Raw genomic sequence first — 21,016 nt, forward strand, 5'->3', positions numbered from 1 at the left:
GGAGAAGGAGTCTAGTGTGATGGACCACACCACAGCCCCTCGAAAATATTTGAAGGTGGTAACCTAGACTCTAATGTTTTCTTATTTTAAAGGAAATATAAAGTGCATGTTCCAGATGGTTAAACTACTCGACGTGAAGCAAAATACAATTTATTTAAAGACAAAAGATAAAATGAAACCCAAGAAAGAAGAATTTAGAAAAGCGTAATTCTATTGGTCAATTTAACAGAATGATAGGTCTAGGAACTATTACTAATGAACTGTTCCAATATCGGAAAATCCTATAAATACAGCCCTTGGCAAAAAAAGAATATTCAGACACAGATTGTCACAAACATTTCTCCAGACCAGGAATTAAAATCTGCATCACAATAAAATTCAGGGAGAGTAGCTTCCAGGAGACATTCACTGAAGCTTCCAACTCTGTGGAGACCTCAATAGGTTCTGATGTTACTGATAAAGCAAAACCCAGGGATGCTAATCTGTGAGAGCTGGCCACACCCATTCAGGCTGCATTAAAATAAACCGAAAGCCTTCCGAACTGCTTACTCAAGTGGGGTCTTAACTAGCCAGCTTGGTAACGATCGCTCAAACTGTCTCTTAAAAGAAAACAGAACAAAATAACCTCTTAGAAGCTACATTAAAGCATCATTACACTTGTGAGCAAATCAAGCTGTTAAACAAGAAGCAGGGGTTACCCAAACAGGCCCTTGGCCCTCCCAAATCAGGCGAGTAAGAAGCCAGTCAGTCCCTTGAGTCACTTACACAGCAGTAGGATGAGGCCATTCAGCCCCTTGCGTCAACTACATAGGAACAAGAGGAGGTCATTCAGCCCCTTGAGTCAACTACACAGGAACATGAGGAAGCTATTCAGCCCCTTGAGTCACTTGCACAGGAACAGTAGGAGGCCATTCCCCGTCAACGTGCTTACACCTGGATACATCAAACAGGGTGTCAGGGAACTGAGTATCAACTCCTTTGGCTTTTTCATTCGTTTTCCCTTCCTGCTGTGACTTATGGCAGTGGGACCTTGTAACTACACAATCTAGAAAGATTCATGGGCATTTTTCTTTTAACTCCCCAGTTCCCTCCTCTTCTTTTGACTTCTCAACTACAAGGGGTGCCTCTCCCACCTGGATCCTGTTAAATCGTTCCCATGAATACACTGTATTCCTGTAACTGACACTCTGTCACTCACTGTCACTACTACTTCCCCAGTCCTGATTTGGCACTCCTACCTGATGTTACACAAGGGAATGCTTAATTTCTGTCCCCACTCCACAAATTATCACGTTCTTGAGTAACATGTTAGAAAGAGTGAAAAAATTTCCATCTCTTACTATTAGAGGCCGAGAGAAAGTGAGGACTGCAGATGCTGGAGATCAGAGTTGAAAAGTCTGGGCCTGGAGAAGCATAGTAGGACAGGCAGCATCCGAGGGGCAGGGGAGTTGACGTTTCAGGCACAGGTCCTTCATCAGGAAAGTTGGGGGCAAGGGAGGGGGAAGGGAGTTGAGAAATGGATTAGATTTCTTTATTCACCTGTGGTAAACTATTGACAGTGTGCTTTACTCTGTGTTTTGTAGTGTAGGATCTCCCCTTCTCCCAACTTCGACCCCTCACGGGATGAATATCATTCTGGAAGCTAAATTTCATTTCATGCAGCAATGCATATTTACCTGCCATATCTGCCGCCCTAATCACTTCTTGAATTTTCTGTTCATTGAAACGAATTCTTACCATTTCTGGAAGTGAGTTTTAAACTCCTCCAGCAGAATAATCTCCCTTCAAGCCTCACAGCCTTATCCATTTTTAAAGCCTGCATCCATTTATCAAAATGACTGTGCTTATTTCTTTCAAACTCAAAATAACTCTGACCTGGTTCCGTCTGTATATTTCTGAACCTCTTCTAGTACCAATACATAAGCACTCAAAATAGCCCGTTTGACATCTGCATAATCTCTTGGCCCCTCATCTGACAGCACAGCATAGACCTCACTCGCTGTGCCCAGCAGTGTAGTCTGAAATAGCATTACCCACAAGTTCACTGGACACGCCATCTGTTGAGCCAATTGAAATAAAAAAAAGGTTTTGACATTTTTCTCACCGAAATATGGCAATGTATTAACATTGTTGTATATCCTTACGGTCTCCCTTCATCTCCATCCTGCTAATTTAACTTTCTTATGTAATTCCCAACTTCTGAATTTCAAATTCTCTTTTTTTATTTTTCCTCTCTTTCCCTTTCTCTATCTTTTCTCTTTCTTTCTGTCCCATCCTTTATCTTCTAACTCCAGTTGCCACATTTGCAATTTAAGTTTTTTTTTCTAACTTTACTGCGCTTGCCTGTTTGTCTGATTAACCAAAGTGCTTAAACAATTCCATGACAATTTCACTTTTCGTTTTGTTCCTGGTTTTCCCAATTCTAATTTATTTGTTAAATTTTAAAAGTATGCCCTTTCTCTGTCTTTCTAAACGTTCTTGGCAAACTTGGGAATCATCTTCAAACCCCAGAACCTCTTTCGTAATGTTAAAAGTAATTTATTTTAATTGAACCAAGCACAAGGAAACAAAACTAAATGAATATTCTCACCTTTGAAGATCTAGGTCACTAACTGCCAAGTGATGGAATATCCTGGGAACATTTGCACACCAAATCTGTTCAAATCCCATACGACAAGCCTTCAAGTTGTTATGATGTCGATGTCGAACCCCTCTGTTAATTGAAAGCACACACCCAGAAAAGCTCCCCTCTCCTCATAATCTGTTAAAACATGAGTGACAGAGAAGTCCCAAATTTAACTATTAAAAGAAAAATAATAAATTATAAGTATGTAAGTTAACTCACTGAGCCTGAAGATTTGTTTTCAGATGTTTCGTCACGATGCCTAGGAAACATCATCAGTTAGGGTGTCCGGTGACTCACTGGTGGTATGTCCCGCCTCTCTTTCTATAGGTCTTGGTTTCGTAAGTTGTGTGATGACATTCCCAGTTGTTTTCATCAAGAGAGGCAGATAGGATCTAAATTGATGTGTTTATTAATGTACTTCTGGTTAAAATTCCATGCCTCTCAGCATATTTGTGTGTGTCTTTGTTTCGCCTGTCCTCGGATGTGTGTGTAGTCCCAGTGAAAATGGTGTCCTTTTTTGTCTGTATATATGGAAACTAGTGATAGTGGGACATGTCTTTTGGTGGCCAGTTGGTGTTCATGTATCCTGGTAGCACGACAACAGGACAGTTTAAAATGGAGGAAAAATTATATTAAATACACTGTTTAACCAGTGTGTGTTCAGATAAGGAAGATTGTTCATACGTTTACAAGACATTGTGAATGAACAATGGAGACATAGTTAACGAAAAATAGTACACATGATGTATACATTTTTTAAAGATTAAAACATTGTTTGAACCTCATCTGAAGTGATATGTTCCCCTTTTCTCAACGTTCGTCCTTTTCTGGGATTACCTACTCTAGTCTCTCATTCTTATCAGGATGTGTGTCATAACTTCTTGCTTCTGGTATCCCAACTTATTTCAGTTAATCCACTTTCTACCGGGAAATAAATACTTTGGCCTGCTGGGTTTTTTGCAAAGCTAGTGCCTGTCATATTATTGGAAATAAAAATTCTGGCAGCAGACCCAGCATTTGAACAAATTACTCTGTTGTACATGCACTGTCCAAATGACCACAGCAGAAAGGACCACAGCACACAGGACCACAGCACACAAGACCACAGCAGAAAGGACCACAGCACACAGGAATTGTCAAAACATTGAGGCATGTACATCTACTTCTTTCAATAATCTAGTTTTCTCATTTTTCTTATCTGCACGTCTACATCCTGTCTCTCGTTCTCTCCTTGTATCTAGTTAAGAAATCCACCAATTATTCGTCGTGACCCATCTCTCAAAACTTCTTCTTTCGGTTCATATTTATTGCTCTTTTCTTGATGTAATGTGTTTATAATTGAGCAATGTCACTACAATGACATGAGAGGGGAGCTGGCCAGAGTTAATTGGAAGGGGAGCCGAGCAGGGAAGACCATGGAACAGCAACGGCAGGAGTTTCTGGGGATAATTCGGAAGATAATAAAATTCATCCCAAAGAAGACAGAATATACTGATTGGAGAACAACGTAGCCATGAGTGATTAGGCATCAAACCAAAAGAGGAAACATTCAATGTGGTGGAGATTATTGAGAATCCAGATAATTCATTGTTTCTGGAACGACATCAGGCTGGTTTCACTGACACTGCAGAGCTGTACATCTTGGTCAGGGAGAGAAACAGAGGGAAACACATTCACTTCAAATTCAGAAGATGGCATTACTCAAGGAAAAATGAAGATGAATTAAACAATTGAATTAAAATCAGTTAAATGCTTTTGCAGAATGTGTCAGATTTAAAGTATGACTCGGGGAGAGACCCTCAGCAAAATGAGAATTTGAAAATGGAAGTGTTACCACATCAGAAACCAGGTTAGGTCACTGTGTGCAGGGCTGATGGGTGAATGGGTCTCAGTGAGAATTGGGGAACAGACAGCAGAATTGCATTGCAGATATTGCAGCTGGAAACTGCGTATTCATGTAGTGCTGGAGACCACAGCAGCAGGAGAAGCAGAACACAATTCAACCACCACCTGTAACATTTTGCCCGGGATAATCTCCTCAGTCTGCCATTACAATCAACACGACCAAAGGCTCAGTGACGATTGTGGGTGAATGTGTCTGTGTCAGAATCACGTGAACCTAAACCTGGTGCGAACCCATTAACGCTACCTCACTTGACCAACAGATCTGATCGAAGCTCCACAGTCCTTTCACATTGAGTCATAAATGGCGATTTATGATTAAACAAATGACGTAGGAAAGGGTTCCACAAACATCCCCATCCTAAATAATGGAATAGCTCCGCACATTAGATTAACAGACAAGGATGTAGTACCTGCACCATTCTCAGCCAGAAACGTTGAGTCTATGATCCATCTCACCCTCCTCATGATTCCCACAGAATCACAGATGACCATCTTCAACCAAATTGATTCACTGCACGTGATATGAAGAAACAGCTGAACATAGAAGATACGACAAAGGAAATGGGCCCTGAAGCCATTTCTGTAAAAGGACTGAAGACTTGTGCTGCGCAGCAGGCCGTGTCCCTCGGGAAGCTGTTTCGTTCCAGCTCCATCTCCCTGGCAATGTGGAAAATTATTCAGCTATATCCAGTCCCCTAAATGGAGTATAATTACAATCTGACCAATTACCTCCCCCTCAGTCCCATCACGATACTCAAATTGGTAGGAGTTCTTTTTGACAGAGCTGTCAAGCAGCACAGAAATAACCTGCTCAATGTGGATTCCGATAGGTCCCCATGTGAGATGGTGCTATTGTGGAAATGTAATTGGATTACTTATCAAGACCAGGATAATGCTCTGACAGCTGGTGGAAGTTAAAAAAAACTTAATAAAATATCGACATCTAAAATCAGGTACCAGTAATAGTTATCCTGAAGCCTGCGTCGATTGGAAACAGCAGTTTGATTTCCCAATGTTCTTTCAGGAAGTAAATCTCACGTGGTTTCCTGGTCTGGCCTAATAGCGACTCCAGACGCACAGACATGTGATAAACTGTTCAATGGTCTCTGAATTGGCTCCAAAATTATCATCCCTGCTTCTTATCTGTCTCGCCCTGTCAGAGATTTATGTATTTCAATGAGATCTCCATTCATTTCCTAAAGCCCATGGAATACAGTCCCAGTTGCCCTAAACTCTGCTCCCACAACAAGCCTGTCATCCCAGAGATCAGTCTGGTCATCCTTTGCTGCTTCTCCTCAACGTTAGGTTTATCCTTTATTAGGTAAAGGGACCAAAACTACTCTCAATACTGCACAATGTTCAAGATGGGGTCTCACCAAGGCTCTGTCCAGCTGCAGTAAGACAACCATACATTTCGACTTAAATCCCCCTGAAATGAAGGTCAACACACTCTTTATCGTCCTAACTGCTTTGTTCCTGCGAAAAAAAAACTTTTACGCAGGAGTGTACAGGGAGATACAGGTGATTTCCAATGTTACAACGACCCAACTGGTGGGTCTATGTACATTGGTAAGTGTCCCAATGCCATTCCCAGTATTTTCTTCTGACTTCAGAACTCACTGCCCTGTATGGACCTCGGAGATCGTGAAGAATGAAACGAAAAGAAGCATGAGTCCCTTTCCAGAGTAACATTTTCTAAACTTTTCAAATGGTAGGCTGCCCTTCTCTTTTTCCCATCAAAGGGCTCAGCGTCACATCGAACCACATTGCTCTTCATTGCCCCGTATTTGCACAGACACTCCACATGCCTCAGTCACCTTGGAGCCTTTTTTACATCCTCCTCACCGACTCACAATCCGACATCGATTAATGCCATCAGCAGGCATGGAAAGATTGCATTTGATTCCGTCTAACAAAAGTTTGCTGTGGATTTGAAATAGCTAGGGACCAAGCATTGAATCCTGCTACACCCCCGAGTCCTCTGCTCTAAAAATAATATTGATGTATTCCTACTCACTGTTTCCTGTTAGCTCTCCCATTCTAAAACCATGCTCTTCTATTAGCCCCAGTCCCAAAGGATTCGAATTTGCATCGTATGCTTGGGGCTTCATCAAATATCTTTCAGAAAACCCAATCGTATTGCATTGATTGCTTCTCCATAGTTTTGCTGAAGTCAGTTTCTCAAATATGATTCCCTGTTGATAAATCTCTGTTGCCTTTGTCTCAGTCCATTACTTTCAGTTAAAACACTTTCTCCATAACGTTTATTTGCTAATTTTATTCTATTCCCTTTTTCTGTCTCGCCAGATTAAACTTTCCTTGTATTGCTGGGAAGATTTTTTTGTTTTGTTTTCTTCTGTGAAGGCATAATTGAAATATTTGCTGCATAGTTCTGCCAATTCCCTGTTCTCCATTCACCATTCTGTAGTTTCAAACTACTCGCTTTTTCCCCTTAAATTTGTCATTGATATACTTTTTGAAGATATTACAAGTTCACTCTTATTAGCCTCGTGAATATAGAGTGTTCTGAAGCCTATCATTTCCTGCTTTACGCTTCTCAATGACTGACCGTTCACAACCATGCACTTATAGAAGCATAGACTCTTCACCATCAGAAATACAGCATGGTCTATATTAGCCCCCCTTTTTCTACACGAAAGTCCATTCCAGACCCTAGAAACCTCTGGGTGAAAATCGATCAAGTCCTCTCTAAATCTCCATCTCTTAACTTTACGAGTGTGCTCCTCTTGTTCTTCTCCCTCTGACTTAAAGGAACAGCTGCTGCAGACACTGTCCATGTACCTTGTAATCGTATACATCTGAATCACATCCCCCTCAGCTTTCTCTGCTTCAATGTAAACAACCTGAGCTTATCCAGCCTCTCTCCATCAGTGACATGCTCAATCCCAGAGAACATCCAGGTTAATCTCTGCAGCCTGTCCAGTGCAATCACATACTTCCTGTAATGTGGCTCACAGAAATACACACAGCATTCCATATTGGCCTAACCAAAGATCCGCATAGCTCTTATAATCTGTGCCTCGATGAATAAAGGCTATGTTTACGGTCCCCTATGCTTTCGCAACGTATGTATTAGCCTGTTTAGTCATAATCAGGGATGTGAAGTAGCACCCTCTGAGCTTCCTAGTGTGCTGCCTTTCATTGAGTACTCCGCTGTCTGGTCCTTCTTCTAAAGTGCATAACCTCATATTTATCCGGGTTTCATTCCATCTGCTCCATCTGATCATTACATCTGTATCTTCCTGTAACATAAGACCTTCATCCTCACTGCCACCACCCGGACAAACTTTGTATCAAACACAAACTTCGTTATCACACTCTTCCCACTCCTGCCTAGATTCACAGATACACCATTTATGAATACCACAAATAATAAGATTACAGATCAGGGAACACCAGGTTATAGTCCAACAGGTTTATTCGGAGGCACGAGCTTTCAAAGTGTTGCTTCTTCATCAGGTAGTTGTGCTCTTTGAAACTTCGTGCCTCCGAATAAACCTGTTGACCTATAATCTGATGTTATGTGATTTTTAACTTTGTTTACCCCAGTCCAACACTGGCACCTCCGAATCACAAATAATAAGGGACACAACATTGATCCCGATGGTACAGCATTAGACACCGGTCTCCAGTCAGACCAACAGGCTTCGACCAACGCCCTCTGTCTCCTATCACTAAGTTGACTTAGATGCAACTTGGCAAGTCACTAATTACTCCTATGTATCCCCTGGTTATTCTGTTCCACTTGACACACTTGTTGAATACCTGGGGATTCTCCCTAAACTTGTCCTGCCAGCAGATTTCCTTGCCCCTGTATTAGTCAGTCCTCTCAGAATGAAGAATTTCCTCCTCATTGGGGTCTTAAATGGCCTGTCCCTTATTCTGCCATTATATGTCTTAAATATAGAGTAGACAGCCAGAGGAACATCCTGTTTATTTCACATTTGTCATTTGTTTTGTAAATTTTCTGAATTTCACTGCGATCACGTCTCATTCTTTGAAATCCTAGAGAACATAAGGTGAGTTTCTGCATCAGAGAATCTTTCCATCTGAGCGACGAATCTGGAGAATGCCCATTGCATTCCTCTGTGGTGAGTATATTCTTTCTCAGATTAGGTCACCACAACTGTACACAATACTCCAGGTACAGTCTCACCAACCCTGTACACAATCGTCCAGGTACAGTCTCACCAATACACCATGAAACTACTTCAACATTTTGTGGCATCGCTATTCTGATTCCTTTAATTGAAGGTGAACCCAACTTTAACTTTCCACTTACATATATTCTTCGAAATACCTTTCAAAAATACCGAAGTTATCGAGTACGATTCCCTTTTAAAAAAATGCACACTGACTCTCACCAATGTTGCTGTTCATTTCTAAGTATCCAATATCGCATTCTGTCTCATAGATTCTAAAGGTTTCTCGACAGATGTCAAGTTAATTGTCCTGCATTTCTTCACACTATCACTTTTTCCCTATCGAGATGCTTGAATCCATTCCGATCATTTACCTACCATAACTGAATCACGTTTATTACCTTCCATTTATCTGCAATGGCTTACCAGCTTCTTTGGAATGTACAGGAAAATAAAACAGCGTCATCAGCAGTCCAATTATTACATCTGTTGCTGATTTTATTTCTGACATTTTGAAATAAATTACATCTGTTCCGTTAGACATGGCAATGCTTCATCCAGCTACATGTTCAAATGCTACCTTGTTACTGAAATGAATTGAGTTTCCGACTCAAGTTGCACAAGCCCCATATGATCACTTGGTATTTCTGGGTAATTTTCTGGATGTTCCTCCATGAAGACAGATGCAACATAACTGGTTATCTTATCGGCCATTTCCCTGATCTCCACAATAACCTCTCCTCTGCTGATTACAAATTTCTACATTTCACCTTGCTTTTATTTTTGTTTCCTTTGAAATATAGATCATAGATTTATGCATTCTTTGTGTTCCTGTTTATTAGCATGCATCTTCCCTTTTTGATTTCCTTATCAATTTCATGGCCGTCGTTTTCTGGTTTGTAAATTTCTGGCATTTCTCAGGTTTCCACGTAATCTGAAATTGTTCTGAGGTCACTTCCTATGATTAATATAATCTTTAATTTGTTATGTTAACCATAATGAAGTCGTTTTCTCACTCTTGGGTATTTTTACCTTCAATAAATTGACTTTTGTTTCTGAATTTGCAGTATTTCTATAAACAGATATATACAACAACATTGCAAGAAGGCAGAGAAGAGATTGTGGGGCGGGGGAGGGGTGGTTTGGGTGGGGGTCGGGGGGTTGGGGTGGGGGTAGGGGAGGTGGTCTGGCTGATATTTTTGCATCATCGCTGGCCACGGGTGATGTCCCGGATGACTGGAGGACAGGGAATGTTGTACGCTTATTCAAGAAGGGTAACAAAGAAAAACTTGGGAACTATAGACCAGTAAGCCTATCAACTGTTGTAGGTAAGGTAATTTAGAAGATTCTGAGAGAACATAAACATACATTTCGAAAGGCAGTGTGTAATTAGGAGCAGTCAGCACGGCTTTGTGTATGGGAGATCATGGCTGACAAATTTAATAGAGTTCTTTGATGAAGTCACCAGCAACGTTCACAAGGGCAGGGTATATGTAGTCCAATTGATTTTAGCAAGGCTTTCAATAAGGGTTCACCTTGTACGCTGCTCTGGAAGGTTAGATTGCATGGAATTGAGTGGGAACATCGCAAATTAGGTACAACATTGTGTTGATGGTCGGAAGCAGAGAGTAATAGTGGAAGAATGCTTGTCGGACTGGAGGCCCGTCACTAGTGGAGGGCCTCAGTGGTCGGTGCTGGGACCATTACTGTTGTTTAATGTATAATGATTTAGTTTAGACTGCACAAGGTATGATTAGTAAGATTGCAGATGACAATAAATATGTGGTATCGTGGACAGTGAGGAACGTTGTCAGATTTTACAGCAGGACGTTGATCAGCTGAGGAAGTGGCTCAAGAAATGGCACATGGAGTTGAATGTGAATAAAAGTGAGATCTTGCATTTTGCAAATCAGTTCAAGGTCGGAGTTTCATGGTGAATGCTTGGGCCTTAAGGGTTGTAGTGGAACAGACGGACTCTGGAATTCAGGTGCACTGTTCTCTGAAAGTTAATTCAGATATAGACAGGACAGTGAGGAAGGCTTTTGGCACCCTGACCTTCATCAGTCAGGGCATTGAATAACGAAGTTGGGGAGTTATCTTGTAATTATACAGGGGTGTTGGTGAGGGCATACTTGTCGCGTTATGTTCAGTTTTGTTCACTTTATTAAGGGAAGGATGTTATTAAACTGGAAAGAGTGCAGAGGAAATTTACAAGGATGTTGATAAGGACTCAGTGGTCTGGATTTTAAGGAGAGGTTCGACAAGCTAAAACGTTTTGCTTTAGATTGTATGAGACTGATGGGGGATCTGATAGAAATGTATAAGATCATGGGAGGCATGGATGTAGTGAATGCTTTCAGTCTTTTGTTGCAGGGTTGGGCAATCCCCGACTGGAGTGCATCAGTTTAAGGTCAGAGGAGAAAGAATAAAAGCGAACCTGAGGAGCAATTTCTTTTTTTACACACAGTACGCATATGGAAGGAGCTGACAGCGGAAGTGATTGAGGCGAGTGCATTAACAACATTTAAAAGGCATTTTGACAAATATCGGGTTGGAAAGTATTAGAAGGATGCTGGGCCATAACAGGGAAATGGGGTTAGTGTGAATGGACATTTTGTTCGGAATAGACCACTTTGGGCCGAAGGGAATATCTCCGTGCTATAGGACTCAATGACTCGAACAACTATTGTTTGTCTCTCACTGAATCTTATATTGTACTTTTCCAATTCAATGGGGCGAACTTGACCCTCGAGCCTCCAGGCTTCCACGATAATTTGACTATAATTTTCGACATTTCTATATTGCAATCAGACGTATGTAAAATGCAACATATTAATGTCACAATTGCTCAAACATGCTTCACAGCAAGTTCAGTAATTACTCCTTCCGATCACACAACACCAAATCCAAAACAACCTGCTCTCTAGTTTGGTTCACAACATACTCTTCAACCTACCTGATACACACTTATGGAATTTATTTTTCAGAAAACTAGCAGTCACTTAGTTGTTGCAGTTTCAATGCAACTTGATGCCATCCATTATTGCTGGAGCACACAAGGTTATTTGTTACTCATTCACAGTATGAGGGCGTCGCTGGATAACCAGCATTTATTGCCCATGCCAGATGGCAGTTAGGAGTTAATAGAATTGCGTTGACAGCAGTTTCCTTCCCTAAAGGACATCAATGAACCAGATGAGTCTTTCCAACAATCGACAATGGATTCCTGGTCATCATAAACCCTTGATTCCAGATACTTATGGAATTCAAATTCCACCACCTGCCATTGCAGACTCCCTCCGGACATCTCAGCCTTCCTCCCTCTACCTGCACCAGCACTAACAGCATGGACACTCACTCCCACTCTCATACCTTGCTTCCCTTTCTCCCATTCCAGGAGAAACTGCCTGGAATTGGACAGCAAGGAGTAAGCCGGGTAGTGGAGTGCTCGATATCCGTTCCTTTATCCCCCTACCCCGACGTGTGGGAAGGATCCTGGAAAGAGCTGGAGAGGACCAGGAGACCTTGTGTGGAGATTCTGAAACATCCACGTCCCACGAACCAGTAAGGAGCAATATTCAGTAAAGAGAAATTCTCATTTTAAACACACTGTCAGTTCCAATCTCATTTCTCTCACTCACTAAAGAACAGATGCCCCATTGTGCAGACATGCAGGCATTGAAATACACAGAAGTATTGGTAAACACCCCAATATACTAACATGCATAATGCATACAAGGAGATAGGCGTACTCATACAGAAGCACACAGAGACATATACAGCCACACACAAATAGACAGAAACACAGATAGTTACACAGACAGACAGACGTAGTCACAAAAATACACAGATAACAAGCACATGGACACAGACACACACACACACACACGCGCACACACACGGGCACACACACACACACACACACACACACACACACACACACACACACACAGACACTAGTGTCGTTAAGACATAAATAAATACGCTGTTGCTTTATAAGGAGATCAAGGATTCTACGGAGAAGGTAGGAGAATGATGTTGAGAAACATTTAATGAAAGGGCTGAATGGCAGGTCAGAATTGATGGACCGAATGACGTAATTCTGTCCATTTCTTTAATACTTGCGTGGTGTAATGCTATCAGGTATTCTCTTACTGAGACAGCAGCAGAGGATGTGTTTAATGCATACTTGATTGGAAAGAGTCAGTGCGACTGTCGGACAGGATTGCAGGACGGAATGGTTTATGTCTCTGCCTATTTATTGTATCCTTATATCCGAAACAGAGCAGTGATTTGATGTGAGGTTAGTGTAGTTTTAAAATAATGGGCCCACAATGATATGCCTTTCCCTTTAGTGTTGTGCTACCTGTGGTATCCACAGGGAGCGGGGAAGACTCGGTTATTGAAGATATTCTAGGCTGAGCTTGACTGATTTTTGTTGGATGGGAGAGTCAAATTGGATTGGGAACAGACCAGAGATGGATGGTCAACACACTTGGATCAGCCATGAGCATTCGGAATGGTGCAGCCAAATGGTCAACTGAAGCCCCTATACAATGTGTTGTTCCCTCAATCCACCCCTCGAAATTGTTACAGGGACGGGACCACCCAATTCAGCCACACAGGATCGTTACAATGTGATGGTAGGAGACCATTCTGCTCCTCAAAGGAGTTACTCGGGAGTATAGAAGGAAGTAATTCAGCTCGTTGAGTACATTACACAGCCCAGGACGAGGCCACTCAACCCGCCTGAACGGCTAAACAGGGACAGGGATTCTGTCACTAACAGGAAATAGACAGTTAATATTTTTACAAAACTGTAACTAGTTTTGCCTCAGATATCACTGTGGGGTCATCAATTATCAATAATCTATGTCAAATATCTGGTTGAAGGGACTGAATGGATCGAAGCTGAATTACCTTATACACCAAGATTATCATTCGATATATCTTCAAATGGAGGTAGTGAATCTGCATTTTGATATAGACTGAGAAGGTTAGTGAGCAAAACTTTAGCAGAAATAATATAATGTGTGTTGTCTATTGTGATTGGAAGAATGGAACAACAGGAAACAATTTAAATCTAGAGAGATCGCAGAACTCTGTGATTTAGATTGTTTTTATATTCCTGGCACATGAATCATATGAAGTCTGTCTGTAGATGCAGCAAGTGATTTGGACGGTAAGTGGAATAATGTTGTTTGTGTGTACTGGGTTGAATCAGGAATGTTTCACTGCATCTGCACAGGGTATTATTGAGACCACATCAGATACACTGGGTGCAGTTTTGATCCCCTAAACTGAAAAACTGATATAATTCCTTTCGAAGATTTTTCACATTACTCATTTGTTATCGGGGATTATCTGTTGAGAAATTTTGTTGAACCGCGGTTTTCAGAAAAGAGTATCAGCTGGATACGTATTTTCTGTTGTTAATGAGGTTAAAGCTAGATAGTAATTTTTATGAATGAGACATTGATATTAACACACATATAATGAAGATATCAACCTTTCAAAAATTATGCAGTCACATATAAACATGTCATCAAAATATAAAATGGGCACTTTTTTTGATAATGAAAAGCACTGTGCAAAAAAAAAGCAATGATGAACCTGCATATAGTCCCTTATCATCCATTCCAGTCAATGTTCATGGAGAGTACACATGGCGCAGTTTGGTGTTCAGTTGACATTATTGATTTTTTCCACACAGAGACCGTGAAAAATATTATTTGCCTCAGAAGCAGCAGCCAATTTATCTCTCTCCCTCTTACTTTGTTCTGCCTGAAAACAAGGTGTAAGAGCAGAAAATCTCTGCGTCATCTTTACCACGCATGGAGGATTGGAGGATTCTTGATGAGGATTCATTGGAATCTTTCCACTGCCCAAAGTAAAGGGAATTCAGTCCAATCCAACTGTTCTGGGAAGAAATCCGCATTCCCAGCAGGATAACGTTAAAAGCAGAAAACCATTTGTCGTTGGGGGGGTGGGGGGGGGGAGTGGGGGGGGGGGGTTGGCACGCTACCTTTTACCATTTGTTCAGAGTTCAAGTTCCTGTGTCTCACATTTTTCTAGAAAATTACCCAGTCTGACGTCTATAACGAGTTACATTTAAAATTTGCTTTCACCAATAGAGGAGTGGGAAAATATATCAATGACCGTCCAGCATTGGTGAGAACACGAACAAGAGATTCTCAAAGGGCTGTTAAAGTGTGAATTCCCTTCCCCTGAAGTTTCTGAGGCCTGGATATTTCCATTTATTCAAAAATGTTAAACATTTGACACACAAATGAATGTAGGAAAATGGTACATAGACAGAGAAGTGCTGCTGAGACAATAATCAGATCGTAGTGCGTGGTGGAACAGTGACACTGTGTCTGATGACCCACTCTTGCTCCACAGTCCCATGTTACGATGTTGAATTCAGGCCCTCACAGTTCCTGCACAGCAGCAGATGGGGGCCACTTGCTCCAAATACCTGGTCCACAATAACACAGGATCTCATTCAATCCCTCCAGACTCTCACACAAAGATTGGCACGGATTGGAAAATGTTATTTGGAAACCCAGGCTGGGTTTGAAAGATGCCTTTTGTCTCTTTAAAGATTACCTCCTCTCTGCAACTTGTGCTTCATTTGTTGATCATGGTCTAGACCAAGATTCATCATGAATAAAGCCTCCATATCTCACTCAGTGATGACTCAAAAATACCTTGCTCTCTGATTGCAACATTCAAAAACAGAACATGCAGGAACATTACAACCATTAGCTTTACAATTACAGAAAATGAGAACATAAGGAACAGGATCAGATAATTTGGACGGTCAAGCCATTGTGTACGGTCATGGCTGATCTATTGTTACAATTAACTCCACTTTAATTCCCAATTCTTCACACCCCTCCGCTCTCTGACAGGTCAACTATCCATCTACCTCTCTTTAAATAATTTCAGGGATCTAACTCTCTTAAATCTAACATCTGTGAGAGGAAAAGACTCCCGACACTTACCCATTCGCCTATTGATATGAAAAAGTGGTGAACACAGGGGTTCAGGACAGAGTGAATGGTCTTGATTTCAAGGCAGTCTCTGACAGAGTATTTCATCGGGACCACCTACTTAATTGAGCTGAATGGGAATCAGGTTTACCCTCCCCACTGGCTGGGGTATTTCAGAGCACAAAGGTATATGTTTCTGGGCGTTGGCCGACAATCCTTTCAATCCCGCGACTTTTCTTCAGGGAAACCTCAGGTTAACTTTCTCAGCACAAACATGTTCAGCTCCTTCGCCAACGCGCCCCTACCCCCGGCGCCCCCCTTCCACCATAAGCTCAGAGGCTGGGGATCACTGAAGATCAAACAATGCTCAGAACATTCTGTCACACTTCAGCTCCTGAACCAGTCTCTGTGTCCATGTACAGCAAAACCTGGTCAGCATCCCGGTTTGTGCTGTTAAAGTGTCAGTAACATTCGTGTAACGGCACGACCAGACACTGCACATTTCCACAGTTAAAAGCAGAGCTCATTCAGGCCTATTGATGTTATCAATGATAATGGACTGTGATGAAGTGTAATTCACTGGACTTCAGTTACAGTGTGATTATGGCATTGCGGAGGAGACAAAAAAAACAGAGTATTTGGGGACATGGCAGTTCAGGCTGGAGGGAGGGATAATAATATTCCCCAGTCATTAGTATTGGAATGTTACACTTTATAACTCATACGAAAAACAGATTCAAGGATAGATCTAAAGTGAGGAATGAGAACTGAAATCTGTTTATTGAACACAAAATACAGGGACAAAATGATTTTCTGTCCATGCTAAACTATAGAAAGCACAAAGACATAAGATACACTCATGATATTGAGCTACATAATTTGAAATGTGCATTACAAAACCATGGAAGAGGTGTGCAATCTTTATCAATCATCATTTGGCCCACAGCTGAGATGCTGATTTCCCCTCTGTCAGTGATCGACCTCACTGAAATTGTCTGGCGCAGTGTCTCAATATCAAGGGGGTTCTCAGTTCCTGCTGCTGTTCACCCAGTCTACTTAAATTAAACCACCTCCTCACTGTATATAACAAAATTGCTTGGCCTTTTGGACTCTGTTTAACTGTCAGCAACTCAGCACTGTAGTGTTATTGAAGATAAGGGATCTGGGACCACCACCAGTATCAGCACAGTGTTAACAGGGTGTGGCATCAGACAATGGCCTTGCAGTCCATGAGAATTTCGAAATAAAACTTCCATTTTCTGTCTGTTCCTGTCTCTCTCCCCTCATGCTGTCTTCTGATCTGTCCAACTCACCCTCGTTTAACACCCCTCCAATCACTCCCTGTATTCAAATTGTGCAGTCGTACAGTTTGATGCTGTGGCCATTTTGGAGAAATGGATAGAGCAGGGACAGGAATTATTGCTGTCGGGTCCGGGGTTTAGATGCTTTATTAAGAACTAGGAAGATACTAAAAGGGGTGAGGGTGTCATTGCTAATCAAAGTCAGTGTTACGGTGGTAGAAAGGATGATTGATGAAGACTGGTCTACTGAGATTGTATGGGAATAGGTTAGAAATAAAACCGAGAGGTCACCCTGTTGAGAGTTCTCTGTAGCCCTCTGAAAACTTCCAGAGATGTAGAGGAAAGGATTACAACGATAATACTGGTTAGGAGCGAAAGTAACAGAGTAGTTGTTATGGAGGATTTAACTTCCCAAATATTGACCGGAAACGCTAAAGTTCAATTACTTTTCATGGGTCAGTTTTTGTCCAATGTACGCAGAATGGTTTCCTGACACAGCATGTAAATCGGCCAACAAGGGACAAAGCCAAACTGGATTTGGTACTGGGTAATGAACCAGACCTGGTGTTAGATTTGGAGTTAGGTGAGCACTTTGATGATAGTGACCACAAGTCAGATATGTTTAATTTAGCGATGGAAAGGGACAGGTGTAGATCGCAGGGCAAGTGTTATAGCTGAGGGAAAGGCAATTATAATGTGCTTAGGACAGGTTGTAGGATGCATAGGATGGGGAATAAAATTGCAGGGGCTGGACACAATTCAAACGTGGAGCTTTTTCAAGGAACAGCTACTATGTGTCCTTGATAAGTTTAAACCTGTCTGGAAAGGAGGAAGTGGTCGAGTGACGATGCTGTGGTTTACTGAAGATGTTGAAGGTCTTGTCAAGAGGAAGAAGCAGGCTGAGTAACGTAAAGATGAAACGTGAAGGCTCAGTTCGGATGCTTGAGAGTTAGACGTTAGCCTGGAAGGACTTGAAAGAGGAAGGAAGAGCCAGGAGACATCATGAAAAGACTTTGATAAGTAGATCCAGGAAAACCCTCAAGCTTTCTATCGGTATGTCATGAATGAAAGAATGACCAAATGAAGATATGGACAATCAAGTGTGAGGTGTCGTGTGAAGTTGGGTGTGGAGTCCGAGGAGATAGGAAAGGCGCTAAATAAATATTTGAATCAGTATTCACAATGAACAGGACTATGCTGACGAGGCCGTCCCAGCCAGGGGGATTATCTTCCCTGCTTCCAATCTTCACACCCTGTCAGAGTTTCATGTATTTCCCTGAGCTCTCCACTCATTTTCCTAAACTCCATGGAATTCAGGCACAATCGCCCCAAACTCTGCTCCCACTACAAGCCTGTCATCCTAGAGATCAGTCTGGTCATCCTTCGCTGCTCTCCCCCATTGTCAAGTTTGTCCTGTATTCGGTACGGAGACCTAACCTGCTCTCAATGCTGCACAAGGTTTGAGACGGGGTCTCACCAAGACCCTGTCCAGCTACAGTAAGATACCCTCACTCTTGGACTCAAACACCCCCTGAAATGAAAGTCAGCACACCATTTATCTTCCTAACTGCTTTCTGTTCCTGCAGTATGGCTTTCTGTTACTTGTGTACAGGATGATCCCAGACCATTTTCAAAGGTACAGCTCCCCACTTGGTCTGTCTGTATACACCGGTCTGAGGGGCAATGTATTCCCAGTGTCAGCTTCTAACTTCAGAACTCACTGTCCTGCATGGAATTCGTGGGTCTGTCCAAACAATAAAGAAAAAAAGAGTGTAGCTCCATTTATACGTCAACATTTCTCAACCACTCCCTTTTCAAATGGTTGGCTGGCATTCTATTGTTCCGAACATAGTAGATTACATCACATCTATCCATACTTCACTTAATCTGCCACATATTTGCTCATTCACTCCATTTGTCTCAATCACCTTGAAGCTTTTTCATATCCTCCTCACCTTTCAAAATCCTAGTTCTGTCAGCAGATTTGGAAACTTTGCATTTGATTCCCTCAACCAGATATTTGGCATGCATTGTGAATATCAGTGGCCCAAGCACCAACCATTGCGATGCCACACAAGCCTTCCAAACGGAAACCCATTATTTATTCCTACTCACTGTTTCCTGTCAACAGTCCCACTGTAACACCATATCCATATGTGTTTTTACTTTGCACACTCGGCCGGGACTCTATTTAAAACTTGCTGAAAATGTAAGTTTAGTGTCTCTATTACTTTCTGTAATTTATCTACCAGCCAGTTTCTCAAATATGTTTCTCATTTCATCAATGTGTGTTGATTTTTTTCATTGCCCATTATTTTCAGTTCCACTAATTTTTCCAAATTAGTTTATTTACTAATTTCATTCTATATCCTTTTCTCATCAGGCTCAGGATTTCTGCTATTGCTGGGAAGGATTTCTTTATGTATTTTTCTCTGAGGACAGATTAATGTGTCATGTTTCTCTGTTCTCTATTCTACATTCCCTGGTTCCATACTGTAAGGAAGCTGACACTTTGACTAAAAAGAACAGCTGTTGTCTATTCACCCTGTCCTTGCTCCTTATAATCTTAAACCTGAATTACAATACCCACTCAATTTTCTATGCTCCATAGTAAATAAATCAAACTTATCCAGCCTTCTCCACAGCTCACTTGCTCCACCTCAGGGAATATCATTGTGAATCTCCTCTGCACTTCATCCAGTACAATCACATCCTTCCTCTAATTTGACTCCCAGAACTGTACATAGTATTTAATTTGGCATTACCAAAGTGCTATATAACTCTTATAATCTTTGGGTCAATGAATAAAGGCTATATCTACGGTCTTGCTTAACTCATCAATGATCATATCCAGTCACATTCAGGGATGGGCATTTGATCGTTAGAAATGGCACAGGAGAAATAGTCATGTGGAACAAGGAAATGGTTGAGGAGCTGAATATTCACTTCGTGTCAGTCTTCACGGTGGAAGACACAAGTAACATCCCAAAAATTGAGAAGAGTGAGTGGTCATAGCTGTGTGTGGTGGCCATCACCAGGGAGAAGGTGCTGGAAAAAACTGAATGGTCTGAAGGTAAGTAAATTACCTGGACTGCATGGACGACATCCCAGATTTGTAGGGACAACTGTGAGACGATGGAGGCATTGTTTGTGATCTTTCAGGAATCTCTCTAATCAGGGAGATTCCCAGAGGACTTGAAAATTGCTAACGTATTGCCTCCGTTTAAAAAGGGCGTAAAGCAAAAGACGGAAAATTACAGACAAACTAATCTAAACTTGGCTGTGGGTAAGATCCTAGAGTCCATTGTGTAGGATGAGATTTCGGAATACTTGGATGTGGATGGTAAAGTAGGACAAAGTTAGCATGGTCTCATCAAGGGGAGATCATGCCTGGAAAATCGGCTAGAAAACCTTGATGACGTAACGAGCAGCTGAGACCAAGGAGAGGCTATGGATGTCATCCACCTGGACTTCCAGAAGGTCTATGACAACGTGCCGACAGGAGGCTCCTGAGTAAGGCAAGGGGCAGATGTGTTAGAGGCAAGGTGCTCGGATGGATAGACGTTTGGCTGTCTGGCAGGAAGCAGAGAGTGTCGACAAAAGTGTCCTTCTCAGGTTGACAGTCGGTGACAAATGGTGTTTCATAAGGCTCAGTGCTGGGAGCACAACGTTTCACTTTATATATTTACGATCCAGATGAAGGAACTGAAGGCAATCTGTCTACATTTGAAGATGAGGCAAAGATAGGTACAGGGACAGGTAACGTCGAAGAGGCAGGGAGGCTCAAGAAGGATTTCAATAGGCTAGGATAATGGGCAAAGAAGTGGTAGATGGAGTAAAAAAGTGGGAAATTCTGGGAACATGCACTTCGGTAGGAAGACTACAACCATGGTTTAATTTATAAATGGGGAGAAAATTCAGATGTCTGGAGTGCAAAGGGACTTGGGAGTTCTACTCCAGAATTCTCTCAACGTAAACTTGGAGGTTGAGTCAACAGTTTGGAAGGAAAATGCAGTGATGGCATTT

This window comes from Hemiscyllium ocellatum, chromosome 29 (genome assembly GCF_020745735.1).
Source record: "Hemiscyllium ocellatum isolate sHemOce1 chromosome 29, sHemOce1.pat.X.cur, whole genome shotgun sequence".
NCBI lineage: Eukaryota > Metazoa > Chordata > Chondrichthyes > Orectolobiformes > Hemiscylliidae > Hemiscyllium > Hemiscyllium ocellatum.